A 23351-nucleotide genomic window follows, 5' to 3' on the forward strand; every position below is an offset into this window, starting at 1 on the left:
TGTTTGTGTACCGATAGTGCACTTCGCAGAAACCTTCTGAGCATATGAAGGCTTTCCGCTATTTATTGGTTGTATGCGTTTTCTGGCCTCTGGGTAGGAGATGTTTAGCTCCGTTTTTAACTTTTGTATCTCCTTTTCGTCCTTCCACCGCTGGCATGCTCGAGAGTATGCAGGGTGCTCTCCTTGGCAGTTAATACAGTTAGGCTTAGGAGCTATACATTCCTTGCTCTCGTGATCTTTAGCACCACATCGAGCACAGGCAGGGTTACCACGACAAGCTGTTTGTGAGTGGCCGTACTTTTGACATTTAAAACACCTCAGTGGGTTTGGAACGTAAATCCTCACTGGGCAGTTTAAGTACCCTGCCTTGATGGAACTTGGAGGCCTTGGGGTGTTGAATGTTAGGATGAGAACTCGGGTAGGGACAAGATTCCCATCCTTACGCATGGATATTCGCTTGACAGCTGTTACTCCTTGTTCTTTTAATTCAGAGCAGATCTCTTCTTCAGAAACGTGAAGAAGATCCCACTCTGATATCACACCTCTTGAAGAGTTCAAAGTTTTGTGAGGGGTTGTGATGATGGGTATTCCCCCTATAGATGTGGCTTTCAAAAACTTTTCAGCTTGATTTACATTTGATGCTTCTATTAGAATATCTCCAGAACGCAGCCGTTTTACGGATTTGGGTGAACCTGCCATCCCTTCTAATCCTTTCTGGATGAAGAAGGGTGACATTTTCCCAAGTGACTGCTCTCCGGTGGAATGGAGAATGAGGAAAAGAGGTGTCACAGATGTTGTTTTCTCCTCAGTTCTGGCTCTTTTAGCTGAATTACTTTCACTCTCATCTAACGATCGATTAGGTAGGGGCCTTGTTGGGGCCCCAGAAGAAGGATTTAAATTACTCATGAGAGTAAAGAAAAAATGTCTGATGCCTAAGTACCTCACCCACCACGGAGCCCTACGAGGGGGCGCCCACCCGTGAACTAGCAGGTACTGCGTACACGAATGGGACGCCGAGTTCGCTTAGAACACCATACCCACGTTACCAATAAGTCTTTATCCCGTCCCAGGACCAAAGGGAGGGAGACTTATTGGAACGCAGTTGACCCTAGCAGTATAGAACCACCCGCCGATTGATCCCAGTCGAGCCGGTCCGGGACCGCCCGTCTTGTCGAAGCAGGGGCCAAAGTGGTGTATTAAGGCTGGGCCCCTCAACCACCAGGATCCCCCTTTCCGCTTCCACGGGTCGCGGCGCACGGCTGCACACGCCGGATTCCAAAGATGTAACCCTGGAACCAAGGTATGGGCGTTAGATCCCAGTGATGCTAATCTGGAAACCCAGCAGCATCACTGGGAGGTCCCCTCACCACGTACAGGTGCCCACGTTGAGGGGTGGAGAAAAGCGTGACACTTAATACTGATCCTTGTGGTACTCCCTCCTCTTGGCTGAAGAATCGAAAGAGTGAGGATCCCACACGAACTTGGAAAGATCGACTGGCTAAAAAGTTTTTAATAAAAATGGGGAGATGCCCTCTAAAACCGAGGCTATGCAAATCTGTTAAGATGCCAAATCTCCAAGTTTTGTCGAAAGCTTTCTCCATATCAAAGAATACAGACACCAAATGTTCAAGTTTTAGGAAAGCATCCCGGATGGATGTTTCCAGTCTAATGAGATGGTCCAGGGTGGACCCATTCCTTCGGAAGCTGCACTTGATGTTGGAGAGAAGGTCATTCGATTTTAAATGCCACATTAAACGAAAGTTAACCATTCTCTTCAGGATTTTGCACAGACAGCTAGTCAGAGCAATAGGACGATAATTAGTAGTTACTTTTGGATCCTTTCCTGGCTTAGCAAAGGCAAGAAGGATTGCTTTGCGCCAGGAATCCGGAAACTGCCCTTCAATAAAGATTCTATTATATAGAAGGAGCAGGTGATCCATAGATTTTCATGAAAATGCTTAATCATTTCATAATGGATGCCAACTGGTCCAACAGGACTTTCCTTGGAAAGAATGAGGGCTCTTTTCAGTTCCTGTATAGTGAATGCCTCCATTGTAGGTATAAAGGCTATTAGACTTAAAATTGAGTGCCTGTTTTTCGATTTTATATTTGAGGACCAGGAACTCTGGGGAATACGAAGATGTCGCAGAGATGTTAGAAACTGCAATAGTCAATTCCCCAACAGAATTGGTTATTGCAGTTGAATCTGCAATAATGCATCCATTATAATCTAGGACTGAAGAATTGTGGGATGAATATTTTCCCTTCCGAATTTTGTCCCGACCAACTTACTACCTGTTTGTGTGGTATGGTTGTTTATTGGCGCATTAGCTGTTATGGCTATAGTGCGCCTATTCGTAGGAATATTAGAAAATAATTAATAATGAAGCCAGTTTAAGTTAATTTCAGTTCTGAAACCTATTCACAAAAGTTGATACACACCAATTTGCTTTAAAAAGCAGAAAAGTTCGTTAACATTTGCGTCCTCTCCAATGATATGATGTAATGTCAATGGTTCTCGACGTTTAGCCAGATTTTGAAGTACTGCAGCTCGATACTGTGGACAGTCAATCAGAATGTGTTTGACTGTTAGATGTTCTAAGCAGTATGGACACTGAAGAGGATCATCGCCCATTAGTAGATGGAGGTGAGTCAGATGGGTGTGTCCTATTCTCATTCGTGTGAGTACCACTTCTTCCCGCCGCACTGTCCGATTGCTCGAGTGCCAGAACTTTGGGTCTTGTTTCTGCTGGAAAAGTTTGTTATTCGTTTGATTATGTCATAACTCTGTCCACTGTGCATGGCATGCTGCTTGAATTAAGATATTATAATCGGGCGCTGGAATATGGACAGAAGTTAGGTCTAAACTTGAATTTTGGCAGATATATCAGCCACTTCATTCCCTTTTATGCCTGAATGTGATGGAATCCAGCAAAACTTCACTAGTTGTTGACGATGATAAATCTGCAATAATAAACCTATTCTGCATTGCTCTAATTGAGCTGAAAGAGTCAGTGTAAACTATATATTTTGCAGATGGATGTAGAGTCAAATTTTCTAGAGCTAATTGTATTGCATACAGTTTTGCTGAAAAGTTGCTATACTCAGGAGGAGAGAAGCTGATAGGATAGCAGAAGGATACACTGCTGCTGCGCCAACAGTTGAAAGAGATTTGGAGCCATCTGTATCCCAACTTAGTACTAGTGGACTGAGTAATTGATGAAGTAAAACGAATCCACAATTCCTTTTGACTCTGACGGCAGATGTAGCGTGCTTTGGCTCGTGCGCGTTTGAAGGCTATAAGGTTGGTCGTGGTAGGATATCGGCGAAATATCCCCCACGCTTTGTTTTGAGCCTTTTTTGCTGCTGTGCATTGTGAATTCCACCATTGTTTGGGAAATAGTGAAAACCGGGCAGTTGTTTTAGGGTTGGCATTCGCAGCTGCTTGGAAAATAATTTCTGTGATGTACGTTACTGCACCATTGATAGTCTCCTGACTGACGGTACTGAGGTCAAAGTATGCCTGTTGTTGGAAGGCAGTCCAATCAGCCTGATCAGTTTTCCACCGTGGTAACCTGAAAGGAAGACACGGTCTCCCACTGTGTAACGAGGTTATCACAGGGAAGTGATCACTTCCGTATCGGTTCTCCTCCACTTCCCAAATGAATGAAGGGAGTAGAGTAGGGGAGCAGATAGAAAGATAAATGGCAGAAAACGTACGGGTTGGCATGTGCAAATTTGTGTTGGTTCCAACATTTAGAACGGAGAGGTCATTGTCATTTAGCATATGCTCTATGACTCATCCCCTTCCATTATAGCACTATTCCAAAGGTTGTTATGTCCATTAAAATCCCCTAGAAGTAAGAAAAGGAGAGGCAACTGCGTTAAAAGATCATCAAGGTCTTCCTGGGAGATGTCAGTCCCAGGTGGCAAATAAATTGAACAGACGGTTAACAGAAATCCCACTGTAAGGCTAATTGCAACAGCCTTTATGCTGGTTGTAAATAGGAACGCTTGGACTGGGTTCTGGTTGCCTACAAGGATAGATACTCCTCTATGAGCAGGACCATCCGAAATTCTGTCCTTACGAAAAATTGTGATGATATGCGTGGTGGGGTCATCATTTGATAAGTCTCCTGCAAGCAAAAGCAAATTGGCTCGTGCTTTTGCAGGAGGGCCTTGATGTCATCAGTATTTCGCCGGAATCCACGACAATTCCATTGTAGAAATTTAGACATTGTTTTGGCTTGGTGGGTCTATCAGGCGACTTCCGAGGTGCTGAGGGCTTACTTTTATCAGTCTCGGATTTATCTTTTTTGGGGAAGAAAGGACGCTGTCCCATGTCCATTTCTTCCTCCGCAAAGAGTTCCAAGACTGATTCATCCGGTACCTCCTTGTCCTATTCATCCATTGCTTCTGTTATTACTGGTGGCTCTTTACCACTTGGTTTTGGTAGTGGTGGAGCACTAGGAGGTACGGATATAGGAGTGGCAGCTGACTGTGTTTTTTTGGTGGGCTTTTGTGAACTTAATAAATAGCGTGCAATCGAAGTGAATGACTCTCTTGGTGGTACAGTCATCTCAGTTTGCGTACCGATAGTGCACTTCGCAGAAACCTTCTGAGCGTATGAAGGCTTCCCGCTATTTATTGGTTGTATACGTTTTCTAGCCTCTGGATAGGAGATATTCAGCTCCGTTTTCAGTTTTTGAATCTCTTTTTCATCCTTCCACATTTGGCATGCTCCGGAGTAGGCAGGATGGTTCCTGTTGGCAATTTATACAGATCGGTTTGGAAGTTGAACATTCTTTGCTCTCCTGGTCTTTCGCACCACATCGAGCGCAGGCAGGGTTACCACAACAAGCTGTTTGTCAGTGGCCGTATTTTTGGCATTTAAAACACCTCAGTGTGTTTGGAATATAAATCCTCACTGGGCAGTTTAAATACCCTACCTTGATGGAACTTGGAGGCCGTGGGGCGTTAAAAGTTAGGATGAGAACTCAGGTAAGGACGAGATTACCATCCTTTCTCGTGGATATTCTTTTTGACAGACGTCCTTGTTCCTTGTTCTTTCAATTCAGAGCAGATCTCTTCTTCAGAGATATGAAGAAGATCCCACTCTGAAATGACACCTCGAGAAGAGTTCAAAGTTTTGTGACGGGTTACGCTGATAGGTATTCCCCCTATGGATCTAGAGTTCAAGATTTTAGCCGCCTGTTTCACAGTTGTAGCTTCAACCAAAAGGTCGCCAGAACGCAGTCGTTTTACAGATTTAGGTGATCCTGCCAACCATTCTAATACTTTCTGGTTTAAGAAGGGTGACATATTTCCAATTGACAACTCTCCGGTCGAATGGAAAATGAGGAAAAGCGGTGTTACAGATGGTGTTTTCTCCTCAGTTCTGGCTCTTTTGACAGGAGGTGTTGTCTGTGTTATCGTCTCGATTAGGTAGGTGCCTTGTTAGGACCCCAGAAGAAGTAGAATTTAAATTACTCATATGAGTAAGATAAAAGTTTCAGATACCCTAAGTACCTCACCCACCACGGAGCCCTACGAGGGGGACGCCCACTCGTGAACTAGCAGGTACTGCGTACACGAATGGGACGCCAAGTTAGCTTAGGAGTACCATACCCACGTTTCCAATAAACCTTGATCCCCTCCCAGAACCAAAGGGAGGGAGACTTATTGGAACGCAGTTGACCCTAGCAGTAAGAACCACCCGCCGATTGATGCCAGTCGGGCCGGTCAGGGACCACCCGTCTTGTAGAAGCAGGGGCCAAAGTGGTGTATTAAAGCTGGGCCTCCTCAATCACCAGGATCCGCCTTTTCGAATTCTGCACACACCGGATTCCAACGATGTAACCCTGGAACCAAGGTATGGGCGTTATATCCCAATGATGCTAATCTGAAAAACCAGCAGCATCACTGGGACGTCCCCTCCCCACGTACAAGTGCCCACGTCGAGGGGAAGTCTAGAGTACTGAATGTTAAAATGATGGTTCTAGTTGTAGTTAGATTCCCATCTTTTTTTATTCATGATTCTTTTTCTACTTGTTACCTTTTGACCACTAATTTCTTGGAGTAGTTCTTCTTCGGAGACTGTAATTAGGTCCCACCCACTGATCACACCTCTTGGTGAATTTAAGGTTCTGTGTGGAATAACTGATACTGTCAGCCCCCCCCCCCCAAATGGTGTTGTATTTAACAGCCGCTCAGAATGTTTTGAGGTGGCTGTTCCGATCAGGAGGTCTCCGGATTGTAATCGCTTCACCATTTTTGGTGACCCTGCAATAGATTCTAAATACTTTTGTATCAAAAATGGTGATAACTTGCCTACAGGTTAGGCAGATAACGAATGTACCACCAAGAAATTCGGTATATTATTTTGACATTTTGCTTCCCTTAGAGAATGTTTTGGTGAACACAGTCATGATCAATGTCGGAAGTTTTGAACTCAATGGCTCTAAAGGTGGATAACTAACTATTTGTATCCATGTTAGCTGCTTTTGGCTCTGGGGGTTTACCTTTAGCACCCAGGTTACCGGCCCCGCCACGGGGAGGCAGGAGCAGTGCCGCTTGTGGCCAAGCGTAGAAGTTAGTACAGTTAGTAGGAGTACTAAATTAAAGAAAAAGGTACTTTCCTTCTTCTGGGCTCACTTCTTAGTGTTTTTAAGAAAATGAAGCTACTTAGCGAAACTATTTAATAAGTATGGGAGAAAACAAAAGAGAACCTGGTCGCTTACCAAAAAACGCTCTTTAATCGCACTAGAATCGCTTGGCACCCGGGGCCAGGCTGCTCTGAGAGAGAGTATAGAATGAGGAATGATAGTATCTCCTCTTGAGGGGTTGTTCTCAGCCTCTTGGGTTGAGAGAAGTCATTTTCATTGTCATTTATGTTATCTCGTTTTGAGCTCAATGGCTCTAAAGGTGGATACATATTTTTATCCATCTTTGCTCCTTTCAGGCCTGGGAGAGTGTGGATTTCTTCTACCAGGTTACCGGCCCCGCAACGGGGAGGCAGGAGCAGTGCCGCTAGAGTGACCAAGCGGTATAAAAGTTAGTACATTAATTTAAGGAAAAAAAGTGTTTTTCCTTTCTTAAACTTGCTTACGATTTGTGAGATTAAGTTGCCTAATAATATAAAAGTAAGAAAACTTTTATAACTGAAACAAAACTATATCTTGAGAAAACGCTCTAGAAATCACTCAGGAAATTGCTTGATCACTATAACGCTTGGCACCCTGGGCCTCTGGATGCATCAATGTGTCCTGAATAATCTTTTTTGAAGATGAACTAGGATTATTTGAAGTAGTAGCAATCACTGGTGGAAGTGGAGATTTTACTGGAATCTTAAGAGGCGTATTACTTGATTAGTCTGAGTGCTTCAGAGTATTGGACTCTTGCTGAGAGAGGACAGCTCGAGCCCAGTCAGAGATTGATATGTTATGTGGAACGGCTATTGTCTGATATTTTTTTGCGATACTGGCAAAAAATGTACGGTTAGGGCAGTGTTTCTCAAAGGGTGTGCCGCGTCACATTAGTGTGCCGCAAAATTTTTCAAGTGTGCCGCGAAATCTTAAAAAAAAACTAGCGTCGTTAACATCATTGTCTGAATATACGTACAATACCATTAATAAGCATAAAGTACACGAAGGATCTTTTTATGAAGAATTGAAATTGCGTTCAGGCGCCAACACTATTTGAATAAAGACCAATTATCTGTCGCCCGCAGACCACGTGAATCGGACCGACGCGATACTGTATAAGTGCGCTGACCCCTGAATTACTTCAGAAAGTCAAAATACGGGATACCGTCTCCAGTCTCTCTAGTTTTCTGGGAGTTGTACGCGTAGGCATGCGGCGTATTACGTGTTTATATATATCGTGTTTTTAATGTTGTCATATTAAACTGTATTTGCGTTGTAAAGTAAATAATTTAGGGTTATGCGATTTCTTAAGGTAATTTAAATGTATATAAAAATTAAAAATTCTACAAAATCGTTTTTTGTTTATTAGAAAAAACTAAAAATGGATATAGGAAAATTTTTAAATAAAAACAAAACTATTGATGTCGGCGACAGTAGTTCTGCAGCAAATACAAATATATCCATTGAAAATAGTGATAATATGAACAATACCAGCGCCGATGAATCTCAGCCAAAAATATCGAAAATTAGTACAAGAAAATATAATGAAGATTACTTAAATTTTGGTTTTATGTGGACAGGGGACATAAATTTCCCCTTACCTTTATGTGTTGTATGTGGACATAAAAAAGCAAACAGTGCAATGGTTCCTAGAAAGCTAAAACGCCATATGGAAAAAGTTCATCAAAATTTGATATCTAACGACAAAAGGTATTTTGAACGATTAATGACAAATAGTGCCAAACAAATACAAAAATTGTAAAGGCCGCCGTAGCCTAGTGGTCAGGCGCGCGGGTGCATAAGTACACGTGCCTTGAGTAACCAGGATTCAAGCCCGTGACTGCTGAATACGGTGCTGTTTCTTGTATTCTGTGTATCTTGTAAACTCCTCTGACCGTTTGGTCGTCCCGGAGTATAAACAGAAAATTTATTTATTAAAGCACAAATTGCCTCCTATGAAGTAGCGCAACTTATTGCACAAAAAGGGAAACCTCATTCGATTGGAGAAACGTTGATCGGTCCTGCTTGTCGTATAATGGTGAAATGTATGTTCGGCAAAGATTCAGAAACTGAAATAAATAAAATTCCTCTTTCCAACGATACTATAAGTCGAAGAATAATCGATATGTCGGAAAATGTGTGTGTGTGTGGTATGGGTGTTTAATGGCGCACAAGCTGCTGTGGCTATATTGCGCCTATTCATAGGTATGTTGAAAAGATAAAATAAATAATTAATTAAATGTGAACACGGTTCAATCTCATTTCATGCCAGAAACTAATCATAGTCGCTTATACATTCCTATTTGTTTCAAATAACAGAAAAGTTCATTAATATTGGCATTTTCACCAATGATATCATTTAATGTTATCCGTACACGGAAATTAGCCAGAGAATGAAATATTGAAGTTCGATGTTGTTGATAATGTGGACAGTCAATCAAAATATGTTTGACTGTTAGATGCTCAGAGCACTGTGAACAATGAGGAGGATCATCGCCTGTCAGTAGATGGAGGTGAGTCAGATGAGTATGTCCTATTCTAATCCGTGCGAGTACCACTTCTTCTCGCCGAACTGTCTGAATGCATGAGGGCCAAAATTTTGGGTCCTGTTTCAACTGGAAAAGTTTATTATTTGTTTGTTTATGCCATAGCTTTGTCAATTGTTCATGGTATGCTGTTTGAATTATAATATTATAATCAGAAACAGGAATAAAAACAGAGGTTAAGTCTAGTATTGACGGATTTTTAGCATAAATATCAGCCAACTCGTTCCCTTTGATGCCTGAATGTGCTGGAATCCAGCAGAAGTTCACTCGTTGCTGACGATCTTCAATTTTCAACAGCAAATATTTGATTTGATTTAATATAGGGTGATCCTTATGAGAGAAATTCTGCATTGCTCTAATTGAGCTGAGAGAGTCGTTGTAAATTAAATATTTTGCAGATGGGTGAAGAGTCAAATTTTCTAGAGCTAATTGAATTGCATATAATTCCGCTGAAAAGCTGCTGTACTCTGGTGGAAGAGAGGCTGATATGATAGCAGAGGGAAACACTGCTGCTGCTCCAACAGTTGAATCAGTTTTGGAACCATCAGTATATATCGGTAAGAAGTCAAAATAGTTTTGAATATGGCTAGCATGGAGTTGCTGCACATTCAAAGTCGGTAAACAATTCTTTCCCCATTGGAGAAAATAATCATCGCAGGCTGGTTGAGGAAATGGAATCCATGGTGGGTGAGAATAATTCTTTCTGTGCTGCCTACTCTGGAGAGGAACATTCCAATTTTGTGCTAATTCAAAGAGCCGTAGGCCTGCTGGTCGTATTTTATTTGGTTTATTTCTATAGAGATTATGAAATGGTGGATTAAAGAGATATGGTTGGATGGGGTGCAGAGAACAGTTTTGTATTCTGGCTGCATATTTAAGTAGTAACATTTTTCTGCGGAGGTACAGAGGGGGCTCATGGGCTTCAATATATAGACTGTAGGTTGGTGAAGTCCTATAAGCACCAAGGGCAATCCTCAGTGCCATGTGTTGTATAGGATCGAGCCAGCGCAATACACTCTTTCGGGCGGAATCATAAACTGGGGCACCGTAATCCAACCGAGATCTAATCAGTGCTTTGTATAAGAGCAGCAAAGTTGTACGATCTGCTCCCCAAGACTGGGCAGATAGAGCTCTTAGCATGTTCAGCTTTTTCAGACAGGTAGTACGTATTACTTTAATGTGCTCAAAGAAATTTAACTTGCTGTGTAATATTAATCCCAAGAATCTAATATTGTTGGCAATCGGGATGGTGGAATTTGATATCCGAAGTTCAGGGTCTATATGTAATTTACGTTGATTACAAAAGTGGATTGCAACTGTTTTCTGATGGGAAAGCCGGTATCCATTGAAATCAGCCCATTTTTGAATTTTATTGAGGGACATTTGCAATTGCCGTTCAATAGATCTCATGCTCTGAGAATGGCAAGAAATGGATAGATCGTCAGCATAAAGATAGGCTTCTACAGTATTTGGAAGTTCTTTTGAAATGGAATCAATTCTAAGGGCAAATAGGGTTGCACTCAAAACCGACCCCTGTGGTACTCCTTCTTCCTGCAAGAATGTAGAAGAAAGGGAGTTTTGGTATCGAACCTGGAAAGAGCGGATCTGGAGAAAGTTCCTAATGAATATAGGCAGGTTGCCTCGTAGACCAAGATTATGTAGGTCACTGAGAATGCCATACCGCCAGGTAGTATCGAATGCTTTTTCTATATCAATGGAGACCATGACAAGGTGTTCGTTTTTCACAAAGGCATTGCGAATTTCAGATTCGGCCTTGATCATCAGATCTAGAGAGGACCTATTTTTGCGAAAGCCATGTTGACAATTACTCAGTAGTTGTTCAGTTTCAATGATCCAGCTGAGTCGACTGTGGATCATTTTTTCAAGAATTTTACCAAGGCAACTTGACAGAGAGATTGGCCTGTAACTATTAGGATTGGAAGGATCTTTTCCAGGTTTCAAAAAGGGCAAAACTGTAGCATGGTGCCAAGAGGTTGGATAAATATTTTCCAGAAAGATCCGGTTAAAGAAGACTAGCAGCATTTGTAAGTTTTGCTCATCGAGATGCTGCAGCATGACATAATATCTGCCATCTTGCCCAGCTGCACTGTTTCGTGTTGTTCTGATGGCTTGTAAAAGTTCACAATATTCAAGAGGCTGATTATACGGAAGTGATAGTGAGGTTCTAAAGTTGATGGGCCTCTGTTCGGTGGAGGTCTTAATATTTTGGAATTTCGGAGTGTAATTTGATGCAGCAGAGACTTCGGCAAAGGTTTTACCCAAGGCATTCGCTATATCTAGACGACCAGAGAGTTCTTGCCCATTGTATGAAAGAATTGGGTAAGGGATGTTTGGAAACTTCCCAGAAAGCTGTCTAATTTTCATCCATATTAATCTGGAGTCGGTATTTCTGTTGATAGTACCTGCAAACCGAGTCCAAGATTCTTTCTTGGCTTGCCTGTGAATGAACCGCGCCTTTGTCCTTAACTTCTTGTAACTAATTAAATTAACTGTCGACGGAATAAATTGAATGCTTTATTTTTTTCCTTCTTTGCTTTCGTGCACTCTTCGTTCCACCAGTAGTTGAAGTGCCGTCGGGTTTGGGGGTTTGATAATGGAATTGAGTATTTTGCTGCAACTAAAAGACGGGATGTGATATAATCAGTTACTTTGTCTATAGGTTGTAGCTGAATAGTTTCTTTGTCCAGAATTATTGCTGATTGAAATTTGGCCCATTTGGCTTTAGAAAATTTCCATTTTCTGCAGGGTTGGTCTAATGGTGTTTGTGTAGTGAGCAGGTTACAGACAATTGGAAAATGGTCACTTCCCATTGGATCATCCATAGCGGACCACTGAATGATTGGAAACAGTATCGGAGAACAAATCGAGAGGTCGATTGCAGAAGTCTGTCCAGTAGGTAATTGTATGTGGGTGTGTGTACCACTGTTAAGAATGGTAAGGTTCTGTTTATCTAGTAGAGTTTCAATCAGTCGGCCCTGTCTATCTAATTTAAAGGATCCCCATAAAGGGTGGTGGCCATTGAAATCCCCTAGCAAGCAGATTGGGGAGGGTAGCTGTACTAAAAGTTCTTCGATATCTTTATAAGAGTAGGTATTGTTTGGTGAGAGATAGACTGAGACTAGCGTAAATGCAATCTCAGCAATCAGACGCACAGCAACGGCTTCAATTTGGATTTGAAGAATGATTTGACTAACAGGGATCTTTGAGTTAATCAAAATAGCTACACCACCACGAGCAGAGTCAGATGTATTGCGATCTCTTCGATAGACTGAGTAGTTTTTTATAGAAATAGAAATTTTAGCAGTTAAATAGGTTTCCTGCAGACAGAAACCCACTGGAGAGTAGCGTCTAATTAAGTACTGAATGTCATCAATGTTGCCTCTAAAGCCTCTACAATTCCATTGTAAAATATAAGGCATTATTTGAGTTTAGAAGAAGCTGTACCAGACGTGGCTGTCTTGTGGTGTTCTGGCTTTGGTTTATTTCTTTTTGGAAAGGTGGGTCGACCTGTGTCCATATCTTCTTCTTCTTCGTCTGCAAATATTTCAAGAATCGGATCTTCCTGTTTAGATGAGTACTCTTGATCCATCGATGTTTCCTGAACACTCTGTTTTGAAGTTGAACTGGGATTATTTGGAGTAGTAGCAATCACTGGCGAATGAGGAGATTTTGCTGGAATCGTAAGAGGCATATTACTTGCTTGGTCTGAGTGTTTCTGGATATTGGACTGTTGCTGAGAAAGAACAGCTCGAGCCCAGTCAGAGATTGATATGTTGGATGGAACAGTAACATCAGTTTGCGTGGCTATTGTTTGATATTTTTTTGCAATACTGGCATAGCTACGGTTAGATATACTGGGTGCAATTAATTTTCTTGCTTCCTGATAAGTAACTTTGTTTTCGACTTTATATTTTACAATTTTTTTCTCCATTTTCCACTTCTCACATGTTTTAGAGTAAGCAGGATGGTTACCCTTGCAATTAGGACAAGTCATTTCTTTTGCCGAACAGTCATTTTGACTGTGATCAGAAGATCCACAGTTAGGACAAGCTGGGTTCCCTCTGCATGCCGTCTGAGAGTGGCCATACTTTTGGCATTTATAGCATCTCAACGGATTAGGAATATAAGGACGAATGCGACAGAGTAGATATCCTGCTTTTACTGATGAGGGTAGATTTGGACTGCTAAAGATGAGAATGATATTTGTGGTGGGTGTGAGTATATTGTCCCTTTTAGTCATAATTCTTTTGACAGCAATTACATTTTGTTCATTTAGCTCTTCTTTAATTTCTTCTTCTGTCACATTCAAAAGGTCCCAACTAGATATAACACCCTTAGATGTATTTAGGGTTGCATGGGCAGTTACCTTTACTGGAATTTTAGCAACGTTTGTCACTTTCAAGAGTTTTTCAGAATGCCTGCAGTTGACAGTTTCTACTAGTAAGTCCCCCGATTGCAATCTCTTAACCATCTTGGGAGACCCTGCAATACTTTCCAAGTGTTTTTGGATAAGAAAGGGGGATAGCTTACTAAGAGGCTGTTCTGATAATGAATGCATTATTAAAAATGCAGGAAACTCGGTCGCAGAGGAAATGGTTTTTAACCTCTTTGCTTGCGAAGAGTCATGTTCGTGCTCTGTGTCTAGCCGACTGCTTGTCGGTTCTAAACAAGGAAACATATTTTGTTCCCTCTTGGCTCCTTTTAGCCCCTGGCAGATGAACTTTTCTGCCAAGGTTACCGGCCCCGCCACGGGGAGGCAGGAGCAGTGCCTGGAGTGACCAAGCGAAATTAGTAGGAGTTAGTCTATTAGATGTGAAAAATAAAGAAAGGTTACTTTCCTTCCTTGCTCTCTACCAGTACTTTTGATATAAGAGCTACTAAATTAAAGTATTTCTCAAAGAGAGGAACGTAAAAGAGAACGCAGAATTCACCTATCAAAAAGTCGCAGTGAAAGCACAAAGAGAAATCGCTCAGTCAATCGCTTGGCACCCGGGGCCATGTCGGAAAATATAGTAGAAAATGTTCAACCAAAACTTGATGGTCAAATTTTTGCACTGCAAATAGATGAGTCAACAGATATCAGCGGGAAAGCACAATTAATGGGATTTGTTCGATTCATTAACGGAGATTTAATTATGAACCAATTTTTATTTTGTCAAGAATTGCCAGGAAGAACGACAGGAAGGGAAATATTTAATTGTGTAGATAACGTTTTCGAAAAGACAAAGTTATCGTGGAATTTTTGTACAGGCATTTGTACAGATGGTGCTGCATCAATGATCGGACCTGAAAAAAGGTTTTTTGGCGTTTGCAAAACAAAAAAATTCAAATCTTATTTCTACCCATTGCATTATTTATCGAGAAGCTTTAGTAGGCAAAACTCTCCCGACAGAATTAAGCATTGTACTAGATGACGTAATAAAAATTGTTAACTATATTAAAAGCATACCTTTAAAATCACGAATTTTCAAAGAATTATGCGACAGCATGGAATATAACTACAATTGTAATTGTTTATTACTACATAATGATATTCGTTGGCTTTCTAGAGGAAAAGTTTTAGCCCGTGTATTTTAATTGCGAGCAGAATTCTGTGCATTTTTTTAAAAATGAAATAAGTACCGCAGGAAAACAAAAGAATCGTATGAAAATACAAAAATTTTATGATTGTTTTAACAATGTATTGTGGTGTGCAAAACTGGCTTACATAGAACATATATTTGCACATCTTAATATTTTAAATACTAGTTTACAAGGGCGAAACGAAAATATCTTAATATCAACAGATAAGTTAATTGCTTTTGATAAAAAAAGTATGCTTGTGGATGAATAAACTTGATGAAAATAATTTAGCTATGTTTCCTAAGATTCCTGAACAGATTGAGAAAATTTCTTGCACCAATGGTGAAAAACCATTTGGATTTGCTTCAAAAGGCAACGAAAACATATTTTCCATCTATTAAATCGGAAAAATATGACTGGATTCGAAATCCTTTTATTAATGATACACCAAATTGGAATCTTTGTCTTGAAGAAGAGGAAGAACTGATTTCCCTTTCATCCGATCGAACATTAAAAATCAAACATTCGGAATTTCATTTGTATACTTTTGGATTTCAGTCAGAGATGAATATCCAAAGTTATCTAAAAGAGCAATAAATATTTTACTCCAATTTTCTACGTCGTATTTATATGAGTTAAGATTTTCAACTCTCACTAACATGAAAAATAAAAAACGATCAAGATTGGAAAATGGCGAAGATGACCTGCGAGTTGCTCTGTATGAAATAAGACCTGATATAGCAGAAATAACAAAACATCGTCAATCACATATTTCACATTGACTATAATTTTTTAAATAAAAATTCATTTGATCTCTATCAAATATTTGAATAATTTAAAGCTTTGCTGAAGGCATACATATTTTCTTTTGGTTATTATTTATTTAATTATTTTTATATTTTATTTCGATTGTAAGAATTGTTTGCATAACACAGATATAATATAAGTATAAATAAAAAAATTGTTAATATTATTTTTCGTTCTATTTATTTAATTTAGAAATTTCTTCTTCTATGACTACGTAGGTGTGCCGCGAAATTTTTCTTCTTTGTAAAATGTGCCACGAGAGTAAAAAGATTGAGAAACACTGGGTTAGGGTATACTGGGTACAAATAATTTTCCTGCTTCCTGATAACTAACTTTATTTTCAACTTTACATTTCACAATTTTTTTTTCTCCGTTTTCCATCTCTCACATGTCTTAGAATAGGCAGGATGGTTGCCTTTGCAGTTGGGATAGATCATTTCTTTCACCGAACAATCACTTTGAATGTGACCGAAGGATCCACATTTGGGACAAACTGGGTTGCCTCTGCATGTCGTTTGAGAGTGGCCATACCTTTGGCATTTATAATATTTCAACGGATTGGGTATGAAAGGACGAGTGCGACAAAGAAGATATCCTGCTTTTACTGATGAGGGCAGATTTGGACTGTTAAAGGTGAGAATGATATTTCTGGTAGGTATGAGTATATTGTCTCTTTTGACCATAATTCTTTTTACAGTGATTACATACTGTTCCTGGAGCTCTTCTTTAATTTCTTCCTCCGTCACATTCATCAGGTCCCAACTAGATATTACACCCTTTGATGTATTTAGGGTTGCATGTGGAGTTACGTTAATTGGAATACCAGCAAAATTCGTAATTTTTAGTAGTTTTTCAGAATGCCTGTGGTTTAGAGTTTCAACAAGTAAGTCCCCTGATTGCAGTCGCTTAACCGTCTTGGGAGACCCTGCAATACTTTCCAGATGTTTTTGGATTAGAAAAGGGGATAGCTTACTGAGAGGCTGTTCTGATAGTGAGTGCATTATTAAAAATGCTGGTAAGTCTGTCACCGAGGGATTGGTTTTCAACCCCTTTGCTTGTGACGAATCATGTTCATGTTCGGTATCTGGCCGACAGCTTGTCGACTCTATAGATGGAAACATATTTTGTTCCATGTTGGCTCCTCTTAGCCCCTGGCAGATAAACTTTTCTGCCAAGGTTACCGGCCCCGCCACGGGGAGGCAGGAGCAGTGCCTGGTGTGAACCAAGCGAAGTTAGTAGGAGTTAGTCTATTAAATATGAAAAAAAAAAAAGGTTACTTTTTTTTCTTGCTCTCGATCAGTACTTTTGAAAAAAAGAGCTGCTATTAAATAAAAGGAGAAGAACGCACAAGAGAACCAGAAATCACCTTTTGAGAATCGCTCTGAAAGCACAGAGAAATCGCTCAGCACCGGGGCCATTAATTATACTATAAAGGGTGTTTCAGTTAAACGTTTCAGAACTTCTAAGAGGGGTAGGGTACATCCTGACAACTCGAAATCATATAGCAATGTGGGGTCGGAAATGCTTTCCTGAAGCGGTGTTGTACACAGAAGCACCATAAAGAAAAGAGACCGTAAGTGAGAAATCGTTTTAATAATACATGAAAAGAAGCAAAAGGTACATGGATTAAAGTAAGTGTTCGAAGTTTCTTCCACGGGCTACAATGCACGCCTCACATCTCCGACGCATGGACATCCGAACATTCTGGAATACTCCAGGCGAATTTCTTCGGCAGCTACTGCGATTCTTGCAACCAGCTCCTCAGCATTGTCAACAGGGGTGTCATAAACTAGCGATTTCATATGACCCCAGAAATAAAAATCAAGACATGATAGGTCGGGTGACCGAGCAGGCCAACGCACGGGACCACCACGTCCGATCCACTGTTGACCAAATGTGACATCCAGGTAGTTACGAACATCTCCGCTATAATGGGCAGGGGCTCCATCGTGTTGGAACCACATTGTCTGTTGCGTCGATGCAGAAATCTGTTCATCTCTCAAAAGTTGTGGCAATACTTGCTGCAGAAAGATCAAGTAGATAGGTCCGGTTAGACGACACGGTAACAGGTAAGGTCCGATGAGGTGATCTCCCATAATACCGGCCCATACATTGACCGAAAATCGAATCTGTGCTGCACGACGTCGTATTGCATGCGGGTTCTCGACCGCCCAGATATGGTCGTTATGCTTGTTGAAAATTCCTTCCCTTGTGAAGGATGCCTCATCGGAAAACAACACTTCAGCAGGAAAAAGGGGATTTGTAGCACATTTTCCAAGGTACCACTGTGCGAAAGCAATACGAGGCGATACGATTTCTCACTTACGGTCTCTTTTCTTTTTATGGTGCTTCTGTGTACAACACCGCTTCAGGAAAGCATTTCCGACCCCACATTGCTATATGATTTCGAGTTGTCAGGATGTACCCTACCCCTCTTAGAAGTTCTGAAACGTTTAACTGAAACACCCTGTATATTTTCCCAAGTCCTTATAGTTTAGCTAATTGTACAATCTAAGAGGAACACAGAAATGGAATGATCAAACGCATGAAATATATGAAACTGTAAGCCATATCTAATAGACATTATGCTTAAATAAGCGGTTCAGCTGTTCATAAATGTCTACAAAGAGAATTTTCGCCTAATCTGGGCAGCTCATTTTCGCCGAATGTTAAGCTCTATAGAAATCTCATCAGGAAGCATTTATGCATTCTGCTCTTGTTGCGTAATTAAATGATTAAAACATTAAGAGAGCCTTATCTAAGTTCAATATAATCTCAGATGTTCCAACTAGCATGAAGTTCCGAAAACTATTACACTCGAAAATTTCATTAAGTTTTTTTTTTCCTTAATTAGAAGTCATTAGTGTTTGCAGCTAAGCAAAGCGTAGGCAATTTGTTTATCGCCTGTCCAGGTCTCTCTCTAAAAGACTAGAAACTCTTAACACATCCCTAAAAGAACTGAGGAAATGGATTTCGGGAAACGTTTACATAAAAATTCCTGCATAATCCATCTACGTTCTCGTTGAATCACTAAGAGAAATCCTAAGTACATGTACATCTAAACATGATTTATGAATCCTAGCTTTCTGCCAGCTCTTTCCTACTTACTTCATTGAACATCGGGCGCCGACTTGATTAAATCACTAAAGAATTCTGGAAGCAGCTTTAACTCTTGCATTGCACTTCAGCATTTCCCAATATCTCTGTCGTTAATCTGTTCAAAGTTATTCAAACAGCGCCGTTACATTTATTTTTACTTCTCTTTCTTCTCATTTAATAAACCTGTGGTTTATTAAATAAAGCTTAAACTCTTAATCTGTATTTACTGTCTGAAATCGCTTAGTCTCCGACAGGAAAACCACAGGAGATTAATCTCGGTATATCAGTAAGTAACCAAAGTTTTCTTCTTCAGCTTTGCTATTTCATAGCCCTTAAAAGCCAAATTCTGAGAATTTCTGCAACTCTACCCGACAGACCGAGTCTAACGGCGTCTTTGGGAGACGTAATAGTCTTGCCTTTAATGGTTAATGGAGCGTGGAGAGTACTAGTGAACCTTTGATTCTGGTATTGCGTGAGCTTGACTGCTATTTGAGCATTTTGCGATCGTGAACGTTCGGACATCCAGTGAATATTTGTTGGTATTGAAAACTAACATTATATTCAATCTCTATGCGTTACTTTTTAAGGGAGAAATTCATTTCCGTTTCATATAAAAATCAGAAAGAAAAGGAAGAAAAGAAAGAAAAGAAAGAAAAAAAAAAAAAGAAAAGAAAGAAAAGAAAGTAACAAAACTTCTGGGCCTGAAGGTATCAATGGTATCTCTCCATTTATTACAGATCAGTTCTCTTCAGTCACCAATTATGTTTTCTCCCTAACAGAGTAAGTTTAAACAAATTATACTGCCTAAAATCTGAACAGGACTTTGACATTAGTATAATATTAATAACGTGTCTGAATGACGATAAATATAGATATGTATGTTTCATTTACACTCCGGCACGACTACATAGGTCAGGAGTTTACAAGTAATCGTTCTGACAATAAGACAATTATTAATCGTACGTTTAGAAGTCACGTAATATTGAATTAAGGAAAACTAAAACGCCTTTCAGGGAAGAGGGGGGGGGGGAGGTTAAGCTTTCAGGAAAAATTCGCAGTAAGCTAAATCCGGTGAGTATGGCGCATGGAGAACCATCGCGATGGGCTTTTTCGCAAGAAATTCTTGACTAAAAAGCACCAGTGTTTCGTGGCGTTTTCATGATATGATTCTCTGAATTTTTTTTGCAAACGACATGGGGCAATCGCCATTTTATAGTATTCGTGGTTTACTGTTTTACCATGCATGACATATTCAAATGTGAGCAATGCTGTGAGTCAAAAAATAAGATAAGCATGGTCTTTTTTTATTATTTCTTCGTCTTCTTTTATTATTTTTTTTTAAGAACAGACGGAGCCTTCCATTGAGAAAGCTAGGTCTTTGTTTCTGCCTCATAGCACACAATTCGTCACTAGCAATTATGCAATAAACAAAGTGTGAGTCAACAACATGGAGCACATACGTTGAACTTGCGTCCCCAACGAAGCATTGCGCGTTGTTTCAGTTGAAATTATAAGTTAACTGAAACAATGCACGCAAATTCAACGTATATGCTCCGTGTGTACGTTATAGTAGTGAATGATATTCAGTATGAACTGTTCCATGTATAGGATCCACATGATCGTAAGGTTGCCAGGTACACAGGGATACTCTTCTTTGAACTGTGCCTTAATCATGTAATTATTTATTAATATTTTTATATTAATAGTAATTCAACCATGGACGTGGGCAATAAAACCGCCTGACCTTGTTTCAAGGTTATCATTATTCAATGATAACCTTGAAACAAGGTCAGGCGGTTTTATTGCGGTTTTATTTTATGGAATCTCCATAAAGAGAGTTCGTTGACTGGCGCAGCCTTAGGACTCGGAAAAGGTGGCCATCCCACCCCCAGGGACACTAATCTTTTAATCCGTTGATTTCCCGTAAAGAACCTGGCGGCAATTCTATTATAGCAGAAACACAGAGCCCCTTGACAGATATACTGTACACGTCTAAGTTGCGAACGGCGATAATGATTCAGACTGAGAACACAACACTTACAGTAACTGCTCGGATATGTGATCTCTGCCATCTAAGCACAGAATATGCCAGTTGTGCTTATTTTTTATATATTCATTTATTTATTATATATTTTTTATTTATTTTATTTTATTTATTTATTTTATTTTTTATTCTCTTCGCGTTCTACAATCAGTCACATGGTTGTTTTTTTTTTTTTTTTTTTTTTTTTTGCGTTCTTCAGGGTTGCTGTCACTTTTTTTTTTTTTTGTTTCGCGTTTTACAGTGACATCCTTTTTTATTTTTTTTTTCTTTCTTTTGCACCACGGGAAAATTTAAATATATATATATTTTTTTCTTCTCTCTCTCTCCTCTGGAGTGGGCCCCTAGAGGAATCTGGCCCACCTTTTGACAACATCAGGTGGATCAGAGTCTCATATTGAGACAGTACGTGTTTAGCTGAGACTGGCCCACCTTCCCGTGGTGTGGACGAGTACCCAGAATCATCTGTCCAGGTGACTGATGCTTCTGTGTAGCCAAGTGGCCAGAACAGAACAACAGAACACACACACACATAATACACACAAACCGACGTCACAAACATATCTGGCCCATTTGTAGTGATACTGATCTTCACAGAGATAAGAGGCGGAGTTGAACTAACGTTCTAGGAACCGCCCCTTACAAAATCACATGTCCACATGTGCTCGAGATATTCAAGCCTCTTTCGCTTGTCACTAAGCAAAAATAAAGGGTTCCTAGGAAAATGTTGTCTAAAAAGTAAACAAATAGGAATATCCTTCAAGCTGAAATTTCATTCGTCTTCAGATTTGTCTAGAGTTTGTAATCTGAATCCATCAGATTAGAAACTCTAGGAGTTCGAGTGCATTCCTTCCGGCAAACATTAACCCAAAACGTTCCTTAGCGATCATTCAGGAAAGCCCACTGCTGTCCTGAATGATCCATGTATGGAGCCATGTATCCTACATGCTAACTGGCCTGTTTCTTTGAAGACTTGTGTAAAAGCGCTCAAGGATATTGTGTGACTGATTACGTAAACATCAAAATACAGTATGCCAATAAAAGCTTTATATATCATTCTCAGATAAGTAGAGATCTAATTTTCAGCATATGCAAAAAGCTGCTGCATAAAAGATTATAGTAAATTATATCAGCATTTTCTTAATGCATATATTACAGCGGAGGGAATTAAAGGTTCACAAAACATTGTTTTCGAAGAGTGGAATGCTACATAAAGTGTCTTTATGTTAAAGCCAAATTCTTTCATTGACAGTTGGTAAATATTTTGTCACATAGAAAAGTTTTTAAATGGGAGTTGCCTACGAAAACGCTGTCATCATAGGTAGTTCGTCAATCCCTAGAATAAGCTGAGATCGAAGCACGAAAGAGAAGAGTCAATCGATCTTTCACTGTATGAGTCAAGAAGCAAACAGCTCTGAATTCCCTTCACACTTTTGTTTCTTTCCAAAGCAACCACGAAATCGAATGGAGCCTTCTGTGATGGAGAATAAATGGCATGGGCTTATCGCTTCAGCTTTGCGAATTTAGGAGAAACTAGAGCACGAGAGACTTTGGAAACTCTTTTAACTCTCGTATATTGAGCCTTTTTTTCAGACAGCTGTTGCCGGAGTTTCGTTTTACCCCGTCTTATCCACGGTCTTCCTCCAAATTCTCGGCAAAACCTGTTATATCAACGTTGCTTCTTATCCTAACCTGGCGGCTGCGAGAGGAATTCTTTCGGTTTATTTAATGTCCAGCTTCTCTTAAGGGTTTCCTAGCTCGCTCGAGATGGAAATGATAGCACAGAAGACAGACGCGGAAAGGAAAAAAAAAAATTCTCGGGGTAAATGGATGGCAAACTCCCTTCCCCCATCAGCTGATGTGCACAACAAAAGCATCGTTCCTTAATGTTTCCTTTGGCATAATAGGTAGAAAATGCATTTGCAAGGTCTTTAGGACCCTTCAAATAATCTTTATGATATGAAAGTACTTGGAATCTACAGTTGCCAACGGCGCCTGTTCTGTCTAACGGCATTTCTTTTAGTTTTCATTATGGTTATGGCATTAATTTTTAATTGTAGTAAATATTTATATAACAATAGCCTGTTTGTTTTGCATACTTACTTAGCAGTTGGATTGACGGTAACATATTTGGGCACATCTTTAATAGAGATTATTTTTATTTTCATATTGATTATGTTCCGATGTTTAAACAAGTGCATAAGGGAGGCATATATTCTACCACAGAAGATATAATAACAATTTTAAGTTCAGAAGTTAAAGCTGTTTTATTTTCAGCTTCCATTATAACAATACTTATTCCGGTTCTACAGAAAAATTAAATAAATAAATACAAACATTGCATTGTGCCTAAACGTACTTCACTAAAATATATCCAAATGTACCCATTTTATAGGTAAAAATACTGAAAACTTTCTTGGTGCCCGAACGTGCACATATTGCGACTACCTTCGTTGTGAAGGTAGTCACAATATGAGATACAATTAAATCGATGCCATTCATACTACTGTTGTACTTCACTACTACGAAGTACCACTGATAGTTCTGTAGAGAATTTCCAATTCGTAGTCTATTAGGCCATTTTTTCTTAGTATTGCACAACTGTGAACCAACGGCAAACTGAACAGCGTT

This window comes from Mastigoproctus giganteus, chromosome 6 (assembly GCF_048544385.1).
Source record: "Mastigoproctus giganteus isolate SK-2022 chromosome 6, ASM4854438v1, whole genome shotgun sequence".
In the NCBI taxonomy this organism is placed as follows: domain Eukaryota; kingdom Metazoa; phylum Arthropoda; class Arachnida; order Uropygi; family Thelyphonidae; genus Mastigoproctus; species Mastigoproctus giganteus.